The sequence below is a fragment of the Tupaia chinensis genome, unplaced genomic scaffold (genome assembly GCF_000334495.1).
Source record: "Tupaia chinensis unplaced genomic scaffold, TupChi_1.0 Scaffold000437_1, whole genome shotgun sequence".
NCBI classification, from domain to species: Eukaryota; Metazoa; Chordata; class Mammalia; order Scandentia; family Tupaiidae; genus Tupaia; species Tupaia belangeri.
The window spans coordinates 3,926,149-3,937,696 of NW_006159942.1; positions in this window are offsets into that span (position 1 = coordinate 3,926,149).

Below are 11,548 nucleotides of genomic sequence, written 5' to 3' on the forward strand. Positions count from 1 at the left end.
ATATATATATATAAAAATATGAAACTTTGCAAATTCTAACATTGTGGTCTGTGAATTATAGAAAATTATTTTAGGACTAACCCTGTAGCCTAGTGGTTAAGGGAGCTAGATCCCACATGGCCTACTGCAATTCAAATCCTGGACCTGGTGGCTTGAAAAACATGCCAAGTGTGTGCATATGCCCAAAATCCCAACAGGGTAGAGAGATGGAAGAGAAAGGATTATGGAGTGACCATGCTGCATTACTGGTTACTTTCTCTCTCTCTGTCTCTGTGGCAAGTGCACGTACCCTCTGGCAACTAAAAAACTATATCTTTTGCAGCTATTAAAGTCCTGATTTTTATAATTATACTACAGTTCCATAAGAGATTATTCCTAGTTTTTATAAAATAAAACTGAATTATTTAACAATGTAGGTATCTAAATATGGTTTTATAGATAGCAAGATAGATAATGCTAAAGCAAGTGTGTTTAGCTATTAGCCATTTGTGGGGAATGTCCATGAAAATGTATGGAAATTCTACATCCTTTCATTAAGTATCATTTTTCTGGGAACCAGCAGTCAGCGTAATGGTTATGTCGCTGGACTCCCATGTAGTTGACCGCGGTTCGCATCCCAGACCCGGTGGCTTAAAACTCACGCCGGGCGCGTGTGCTTGCGTGCCCAAGATCCCGAGAGGAGAATGGAGGAGAAGGGATTGCAGCGTGACCATCCCCCCTGGGGGGTGATTTCTCGCTTTCTGTCTCTCTGTCTCTCTCTGTCTGGTGAGCGCACGCGCCCTATAACAAAAACCTCTCAAAAAACAAAAAAGTATCATTTTTCTTTCTTTCTTTTTTTTTTTTAATTATCTAGTTGAACTTTATTTATTTATTTTAATTTACCAGTGAGGGACAGAGCAAGAGAGAGAGAAAGAAGGAAAGTGAGAAAGGAAACCACCAAGTCCAGGACTTGAACCACAGTCGGCCATGTGGGAGTCCAAAGTCCTCAACTAATATGCCATCTGCCAGCCCCAATAAAAAGTCTTAATTTTTTAAAAAGGATCATGTAGTAACAGTAGACAAATAACCTTAATAAATATACTCACAAAAAAGTCTTACCAAAATACCAACAAGCTACATTTGGCAAAATATAAAAGAACTACACATCATGACCAAGGTGAATTTATCCCAAGAATGCAAAGCTGGATTAACACACAAAAATCAATGTAATATATCATATGTATAGAAAAAAAAGAGGAAATAAAAAGCATGATTTCTCAATAGACTCAAAAAGCATTTGGAAAAATCCAATACTATTCCATGGAAAAAGAAAAAAAAAATAGAACACTGAAAACTAGGAATCAAAAGCATTTTCTTCAATTTGATTAAGAGTATTTACGGAAACTGCAATGGACATTATGCTTAACAAAGAAAAACTAAATACCTTTTCTCTAAATACAGGAACAAGACAACGATGACTGCACTTGCCACTTCAATCAGAATAGAACTACAAGTTCTGGCCAAGGCAGTTAGACAAGAGAAAGACTGGCCAAACTCCCAACAAGAGAGAGAAATGGAAGAGAAGAGACTGTAATGTGACCACATCCCACTGGGGAATGCTTTCTCCCTCCCCACCACCCCCACTAGTGCATGACTCCCTAGCAATTAAATAAGAAAGAAATCCAGTCAACAAAACTTCCTCATACTACTTAAGAGAAAAAGATACATATAAATTAAAGCCATAGCTTAGAATAATATATGAGCTATGGGACCAACAGGTGGCGTGGTGGTTAAGGTGCTGAAATTCCCACATGGCCAACTGTGGTTCAAGTCCTGGACCTGGCGACTTGCTTTCTCACTCTTCCTCTCTGTCCTTCTCTGGCAAAATTCATGTGAAGATAATAATAATAAATAAATTAAATAATTCTTTAATAAAAAAGGAAAAGAATAATATATGAGCTTTAAAGTCAGCAGGTTGTATGGTGGTTAGGGTGCTGGATCCTACATGACCAACATCGTGATTCATAGTCCTGGACTAGGCAGCTTGAAAAGCGTGCCAGGCATGTGTGTACGCCCAAAATCCCAAGAAGAAAATGAAGGAGGAGGAATTGTGGCATGGCCACAGTCATTCCCCCCTGGGGAATGATTGCTCATTTTCCTTCTCTCTTTGTCTCCTGGTCTTTCCCTCTGGCAAGCACAAATGCACTATAGAAGAGAGAGAGAGAGAAAAGGAGAAGAAGCAGGTGAAGGAGAAGAAAAAGAAAAAGAAAGGAAGAGAAGAAAGAAAGAAAGGAAAGAAAAAGACAGAGAGAGAAAGAGAAAGAAAGGAAGGAAGAAAGAGAATAACATATGGGCTTCATTTCCTGGCATGTAGAAGAGAGGTCTAGCATACAGATGGCAACGGCAATTCTGTAACGTTATCACTGGACTATATTTCTTTCATCTTTATATTTTACTATCCTGAGAAAAGATTTTCATCTCAGATTACCTCATTGATCAATAGGGTTGTTGGAACTCCTGGAATTATTTTTTAATATCAGACAAGGAGGGGAAATACAGGGAAAAAACAACTGTTCCCATAAAAGAAAGTTTCCTTTAAAGAGCTCTTCCAGCGATCTTCCGCTTCTATCTCATTGGCCATGCCTTGTTGTAAAAAAAAAAGAACAGTTATGTGTTTTAGCTGGACATTTTGCCTCCTCCCTCAGAGTGACAGTGGTTTCGTCACTATGGAAGAGGGAGGAATGGCTTTAATAGGCTAACCAGCAGTCTGCCTCAAAGTCTGGGATATATCTTTCACTAATATCTAAACCCATAGACTTTAGAGAATTAACTTCTTAATAATCAGAATATGAGATTGATACCATATCTCTTAAAGGAAATGAGAGTTATTTGAGGATTAGAATCTCTTTTAAAAGTATTCAAATCATCCCAAATTCTCAATATAGAGCTGGCCCCATAGCACACTGGTTAAGCACTGTGCATTGGGAACCAGATCCCACATGGTCAACTGTGGTTCTAATCCCAGTCCCAGCAGACTGAAAAACACACTAGCTATATGTGCATGTGTGCCCCATGTCCTGATGGGATGGAGAAATGGAAGAAAAGGATTGTGGTCTGACCACATCCCATTGCATTAAAGGGCACATTCTCTCTCTCTCTCTCTCTCTCTCTCTCTCTCTCTCTCTCTCTCTCTCTTCCCCTCTGACAAAAACAAAAGGAAAAGAAAATTCCCAATACAAATTACATTGCACATCATTATCTAGTTTCTTTTCTACATAACAGAACTCTGCAGACTGATCATTTGGACTCTCAGTCACTAGGCTAATATTTGTTGAATGCTCATTTTATATTAGTCACTATTTAATAGCACAAAGTTTACATTATAGTGGAAAATATGGCAAGTACATAAATTATTCATTGAACCATATAAAACTGCCATATCAGTAAATTTTTTTTTTTTTGGAGAGGTTTTCACTTTAGGGCGCATGCACTCACCAGACAGAGAGAGACATAGAGACAGAAAGCAATAAATCACCCCCCAGGGGGGATGGTCACGCCGCAATCCCTTCTCCTCCATTCTCCTCTCAGGATCTTGGGCACGCACGCACATACGCTCAGCGTGAGTATTAAGCCACCAGATCCGGGACGCGAACTGCGGTCAACTATGTGGGAGTCCAGCGACATAGCCATTATGCTAACTGCTGGTTCCCTAAATATTTTTTTTTTTAGGTTTTTGACAAATGGACATGTGCTTACCAAAAAGAGATAGAGAGAGGGGATGTGACAAATCACCCCCTAGGGGTATGGCCACAACAGAATTTCTTCTCCCCTGTTCTCCTCTTGGAATTTTGGGCATGCACACATGCACACTTGGCATGATATTCAAGCAGCTGGGTCTGGGACTCGAACTGTGCTAAGTCATGTGAGAGTCCAGTGCCTTAATCATCATGCCACCAGCTGGCCCCTATATCAGTGAATTTTAAAAATCACTGAATCTTGTTAATTTCTTCTGTTTTAACATTGTATAAGCAGATGATAAGGGTACTAGAAAGAAACAAAGCAGGTGAGGGAGATTATTAAAGGATGGGCGTGAATATTTTAAATAGAGCAATCAGACAGGGCTTCACCTAAAAGGACAGTTGAGAGCAAAAGTAAGGGACAGACCAGCCCATAGTGTGGTGGTTGAGGCGGCTGGATCCCACATGCCCAGTTTGAATCCCAGACCCAACAGCTTGAAAAACCTACCAGGCATGTGTGCATGTGTTCCTAAAATCCCAAAAGGAGAGAGAAGTGGAGAAGGGATTGAGATGTAGTCATTTCCTTTGAGGGTGCTTTCTCTCTTTGCTCCTATCTCCCTTCCTCTCTCTTTCGCTGGCAAGTACGTGTACCCTCTGGCAACATTTTTTTAAAAAAATAAGGAAAACATCAAACCAGATATTTGGAGGAAAGAATTAGAGACAGAGGGATGAATGAGAGCAAAGACCCTAAGAAAGCAGCAAGCAATCTAGAACAGGCAGAAGGTAAGAGGGGCTAAAGGACACTGACCAGACACAGAAAGTAATAGATGAAGTCAGAAAAGTAAGAGAAGTCAGGTAAAACAGGACCTCGTAGATCAGTATAATGACTTTATCTTTTACTTAGTCTGGGACAAGACTTTAGAGACCTTTTTTTATTGCCAAATGACACATGCACTCGCCAGAGAGATAGAGAGACAGAGAGATAGAGAGGGGTGTGGTCCCACTGCAATCTCTTCTCCATTTCTCCCTCCTCTTGGGATTTGAGACATGCATGCACATGCGCTCAGCATGTTTTTCAAGCCACCAGGGCTGGGATCAAACCACAGTCAGCCCTATGGGATCTGGCTCCCCCAACCATGAAGCTACAAGGCCGCCCAATATTAGAGACTTTTGAGCACAGCAGTAGTGACAGGATCTGACTTTTGTAAGGATCACCCTGGCTGCTGTCTTGATAATAACTGCAGACATCACAGGGAACATGTTAGCAGGCTCTCCAGCTGCACTAGGAAATGGTGCTGACTTGGACCAAAATGTTAACAGAACATAGCAAAAATGTTTAAAGTACTGTTAAGAGTACACAGTGTGGAACCAGCAGATGGCTTAATGGTTACATCTCTGGACTCACATGTAGTCAAACGCAGTTCAAGCTCTGGACCTGGCAGTGTGGCCATACTCCCTGGCAGGGGGATGGTGGGGTCGGGGGGGTAGGAGGGTGATTTCTCCCTTTTGGTTTCTCTGTATCTCTCTGTCTCTCCAGTGAGCACATGTGTCCTATAGCAAAAACCTCTCTCAAAAAAGAAAAAAGATGGCACCAGCAGTTAGTGTAACGGCTATGCTGCTGGACTCCCATGTAGTCGACCGCAATTCGAGTCCTGGACCCAGTGGCTTAAACTCACGCCAGGTATGTGTACATGTGTGCCCAAGATCCCAAGAGGAGAATGGAGGAGAAGGGATTGTGGTATGGCCATCCTCCCTGGGAGGTGATTTCTCACTTTCTATCTCTCTGTCTCTCTCTGTCTTTCTGGCGAGCACACGCGCCCTAGAGCAAAAAACTCTCCAAAAAAAAATAAAGAAGAAGAAGAAGAAAGATGTGTGCACATATGTTATGTGAAAAGAAATATTGGTAGTAGCACTTTTCATGGTGATGGAATCATCTTGCAGAAAGAGAGTTTTACATGACTTTCTAATGAATATCTGGTGGCCTCAGTTTGCACATTGGTAACACAAAGGAATCAGGAGACAATATCTAAGATCTAATGGTTTGTGTTCTATTATTTGAAAGGAGTGTTCTCCATTGCTCTAGTGGCCTATATTTGGATGATCTAATTTGGAAAAGAAAATTTTTTTATTAGACTTTAGTGCATAGTACAGTATGAGAAGAGAAATGTATTCCCCATTTTTTTAGTATAAATCATTTTAGTTTTCTCTTCACTGTCTTTATTTGTAATTTCTAACTTGGGATCAACCCCAAGGGATAGTCAGTTATATTTCTGTTATGCTTCATTCAGGTTGCATTAAATTATCCATGAAAGCAAGTAGACGTTACTTGCAGTTTAAACATCCTTGATTATGCAGATTCTCAGCGCAATTCTATCTGTGAAGAGAAGAGATGACCAGTTCCCGCAATGCTATCTGAGCATGTTTGTATGCAAAGTTCCAACTTCAGCCATGAAATTATTCGTGATTCCCCTGGAATATATACCATTCTATTCTGAAAGCCCAGAGCAGTTTGTTATTACCACCATTGAAAAACAATTTGATAATGATTGCACTGATTGAAGCACATGAATATTTAAAAACATGAGTTCTGATGCTACAAAAAGACAGACAGAGAAAAAAAATCATTGGTAACCACTGGCAGCAGTTAGGGCATCAAACACCCTTTCTAGGGAATTTTAGGTAAAGAATTGAGAACTTAAATAGCCCTTCCTCACTGAAGCATATTTTGGATAACCAAAAAGATATAACTAAAGAATAAAGTTATTGAGACTGGCAGGTGGCATGGTGGTTAAGGACACTGTACTCCCACGTGGCCGACTATGGTTTGAGTCTTGGACCTGGCGACTTGCTCTCTCTCTCTCTCTCTCTCTCTTTCTCTCTCTCTCACTCTCTGATCAAATTAAAACAAATAAATAAAGTTTAATAAAATAATTCCTTTAAAAAAGGAAGTATCAGGAATAGAACAGTATTTTTTTTTAAGAGAGTCATACTTTAGTAGTGGATTTTTAAAAAGAATTCTTGTATTTAACTTTATTTACTTTATTTATCTTGATTTGAGTAGGGAGGGACAGAGTGAGAGAGAGAAAGCGAGAAAGAGAGGGAAAGTGAAAAAGCAAGCCGCCAGGTCCAGGACTTGAACTGTGGTCAGCCACATGGGAATCCAGTTCCCTTAACCACCATGCCACCTGCCAGCCCCCAGAACAGTACTTTTTAATATTTATTGATATTTACCAATTTTAACAATGTGATTTTTCAGTGCGCGATATGATGTGTAATGATCGGATCAGGATAAATAGTATGCACATCCTCTCAACCGTTTGTAACATACACAGTAAGTTGTCACTGACTACGATCCTCTCTACTTCGTAACTCTAAACACCCATTTCTTCTGTCTATGTGCAATTTTGTTTCCATTAACCAACACCTTTCTACATGCCCCCATTCTTCCTAGCCTCTAATAGTGATTCTACATCTCTCTACTTCTACAAGTTTGTTTGTCCAATATTTATACATGAGGGGAACTATGTGGCACTTTTCTTTCTGTACTTGGGTTAGTTCTCTTAACATAAGGTCCTCTAGTCTCACCTACTTAACCTCAAATGGCATGATTTCATCCTTTTTAATGGTTGTGTAGTATTCTGTCTGTGTATTGTTTTTTTTATCCCTTTATCCATTCATGTTGATGAACACTCAGGCTGATTTCATATTTTGCCTGCAGTGAACCTTTACGACATACTGATTTCCTCTCCTTCAGATATGTGCATAGATAGTGAGAAGGCTGGATCATAGGGCACTTCTATCTTTGGTTTCTTGAGGAACTGTTATACTGTACCCCATAGGAATCAAGTAATAATTTAAATGTGAAAATAAATTCAAAGTACGGGACAGTCACAAGACAGTAAATCCAGTTTCTTCAACAAGTTTTATGGCAAAAGAAAATTAAAATATATTAAAGACCTGGAGCCAGCAAATGGCGTAGTGGTTAAGGTGTTGGACTCTCACATGGCTGACCGTAGTTTGAGTCTTGGACCCCGCGGCTTGAAAATCATACCACACACATACACACACACACGCTCAAAATCCCAAGGGGAGAAGAAAGGAGACGGGACTGTGGCCTGACCAACCCCTCTAGAGGATGATTTCTTCTATTTTTTTAGAGGTTTTTGATATAGGGCGTGTGTGCTCGCCAGAAAGACAGAGAGAGACAGAGAGATAGAAAGTGAGAAATCACCCCCCGGGGAGATGGCCATGCCGCAATCCCTTCTCCTCCATTCTCCTCTCAGGATCTTGGGCACACGCACACACACACACACACACACACTCGTGCAGCGTGAGTTTAAGTCACCAAGTCTGGGACTTGAACCATGGTCAACTACATGGGAGTTCAGCAACATAGCCATCATGCTAACTGCTGGTCCCTGGAGGATAATTTCTCACTTTCCCTCTCTCCTTTCTGGCAAGGGCATGTGGCTTGTGACAAAAACCTCAAAAAAAAAAAAAAGGAAGAAGAAATTAAAACCTAACAGCTTGGAGTAGGCAGGTGGCATGGTGGTTAGGAAGTAGACTCCCACATGGCTGACCAAGGTTCAAGTCCCAGACCTGGTAGCTCGTTTTCTCTCTCCCTCACTCTGTCCGTCTCTGATAAAGTTAAAATAAATAAAGTTAAATAATGTAATTCTTTAAAAAAAAAAATGCCCAAGAAACTAAATGCAATAAGTAAACCTCATTTGGATATCCATTTACATAATCAACTAGTTAAATAATGAGTTGAGATAATCTGTAAAATCTGAATATGGGTTGGCTAATGAATGGCACCAAAGAAACTACTAAATTGTTAATGGTGATAATAACACTGTGGTTATATTTTCAAAACTCCATATAACTTTAGAAATGCATTCTGAATTACATTAAAGAAATGACATAATGTCTGGGATTTGCTTTAAAATACCTTAATAAAAAAAAAAAAAGGACAAGATAAGGGAATAGAAGGAAGCATGGCAAATTCTTGGTAATCGTGGAGTCTGGGTGACAGAGATACAGGGAGTCACTGTGGTGTTTCGTCTGCCTTAATTATATATTTGAAGGTTCTTATAATAAAAATCATTCTGGGGCCAGCTCCATAACCTGATGGTTAAGGCAGCTAGATATCACCTGGCCAACGACATGATTCAAGTCGTAGACTTGGTTGCTTAAGAAACATGCCTGACGTGCACGTGTGCATGTGGTGTGTGTGTGTGTGTGTGTGTGCACACATTCCCAAAATCCCAAAAAGAGAGCAAGATGGAGAAGAGATTGCAGCATGACCATTCCCCATGGAAAGTGCTTTCTCCTCTCCCTCCCTGTTGCTCTTCCTTGGAGGAGCACGTGTACTATCTAGGGAAATGAATAAAATCTGGGGATCAGCAGATGGCATAATGGCTACGTCACTGGACTCCCATGTAGTCTACCATGGTTCGAGTCCCAGACCCAGTGACTTAAACTCACACCAGGTGTGTGCGTGTGCATGCCCAAGATCCTGAGAGGAGAATGGAGGAGAAGGGATTGTGGTGTGGCCATCCCCCCTGGGGGGTCATTTCTCACTTCCTATCTCTCTGTCTCTCTTTCTTTCTGGTGAGCACACGCACCATGTAGCAAAAATCTCTCAAAAATTAATACTGCTACTACTAATAATAAAATAAAACCTATACCCAACCTCCTTTTCTAGTCATGCTCAGTCTTCTAGAAAACTCTTCCTGTCTTTTGTCGCTTTCCATACCTCCTAGACGCTAGGCATACAGAACTGCTCACTGTCACCTGTTCTCGGAGACCTTCCACATGATGTCCTGCTGCCAATATGCCCCACAACCACCTCAAAACTTCCTAGAGATTCTTCAAAGCAGCTCGCTTGTTAGCCTTGCTGTTCCCTGGACATGTAATCTGGTTTACACCCCAGGAAATGCAAGCATTTCCTATTTCCATTGCCTAGCATTCTTTTTCTGTATATACATTTCCTCTAGGAAACCAGGTCACCCTCAATCCATTAACTCATCAAAAAGCCATAATCTCGGAACCAGCAGTTGGTCTAATGGCTATGTCGCTGGACTCCCATTTAGTTGACTGCAGTTCAAGTCCCGGACCCGGTGGCTTAAACTCATGTCGGGAGCATGTGCATGCATGCCCAAGATCCCAAGAGGAGAATGGAGGAGAAGGGATTGTGGCATGATTATCCCCCTTCTTGCTTTCTGTCTGTCTCTCTCTGTCTTTCTGGCAAGTGCACACGCCCTATAGCAAAAACCTCTCAAAAACAAAAAGCATAACTTCTCCATCCTGCTTGATTATAACCAATAACCAACTGGTGTATACTGATGTATACATTTACTTATGCCTGTCTCTTCAGCCAGTTCAGATCACAAGCACATACATGCCTAGCATGCTCAAGGAAGTCCCGGATGTGAATTCAGGGCCCTTCCCACTTGGGTCTAGTAGTAGACTTCTACTAGTATTCCACCACCTGGCACCTTCCCTGACCATTTCTTTTCTCTTTTTTTTTTTTTTTTTTTTTTTTGGGGGGGTTTTTTCTATCGGGGGAGAGGTTTTTGCTATAGGGTGCATGTGCTCACCAGAAAGAGAAAGACAGAGAGATAGAAAGCCAGAAATCACCCCACTGGGGGGATGGCCACACCTTAATCCCTTCTCCTCCTTTCTCCTCTTGGGATCTTGGACACGCACACACACATACCCAGCATGAGTTTAAGCCACTGGGTCTGGGACTTGAACCACGATCTACTACTTGAGAGTCCAGCGACATAGCTATCATGCCAACTGCTGGTCCCAATTGTTAATATATTTCTAACTGACTAACATGAGTTTCTTGAAGAAGGAAGGTGATGTTATTCACTGTAATGATTCTCGCAGTGTCAGGCACATAGGAGAGACTCAGCAGTTGCATACTGAATAAAAGAAGGAAAACTCTAGAACTTCACAACTGCGATTTCTTCCATCCTTAAGTTTCTTTCCCACACAACATCAGAGATGAAATAGAGATGAAATTTTGAGTTTCAGAAACACTGCACACAATGAGCTATCCTCAAGCACCTACAAGAAGAAATGTTGTCTATACTATCATGTTTTCCCCCCTTGGCTGCAAGTGTGCTACTATCTTGTATTACAATATTTATTATGATATTAAGGATGTGTGTGTGTGCATAAATAGAAAAAGGAGAAAGCTGGAAACTAGCTCAGCCTCATCTTTAAAGTCAAAGATGTGCAAACTCCATCTCTACTCTTCCATGTCTACCTATAGAAGAATTATAACACACATACGCCAGAGGTCATGCGTAAGTGTATTCACAGTAGCATGGTTTATAATAGCAAATACAAAAAATAATGCAAATTTCATTAACTGAATGACTAAATCAATAGATGCGTAGTTTGATAATAAAATAAACTATTCCAGTGAGATTGAATAAACTTCAGCTACACACACAACAACATAGACCAGTGTTTTTCAGCTGGGGAATAGGGAATATGGTCCCCTCAGAGACATTTGCCAATGTCAGGACACTCTTGTAACCAGGTGTGCACTTAATATCCTATTATGCACAGAACTGTTTTTTACAACAAACAATTGTCCAATCCAAAAGTGGAAAGGTTGGAAAATATCAGCACAGATGAATGACAAAACATGCTATTGAGCAAAATTTTAAAAAGTAAGTTTCATAAGAAGCACGTGTTGGGCCCTGTGCGGCACCCCCCTCCCCCGGCCCACGCCAAGGCTGTGACCGGCGGCGGGTCCTGCACGGGCCCTCCTGGGCCCTGCGCGCCTCCCCCCCTCCCCCCGGGCCCCACGCCAA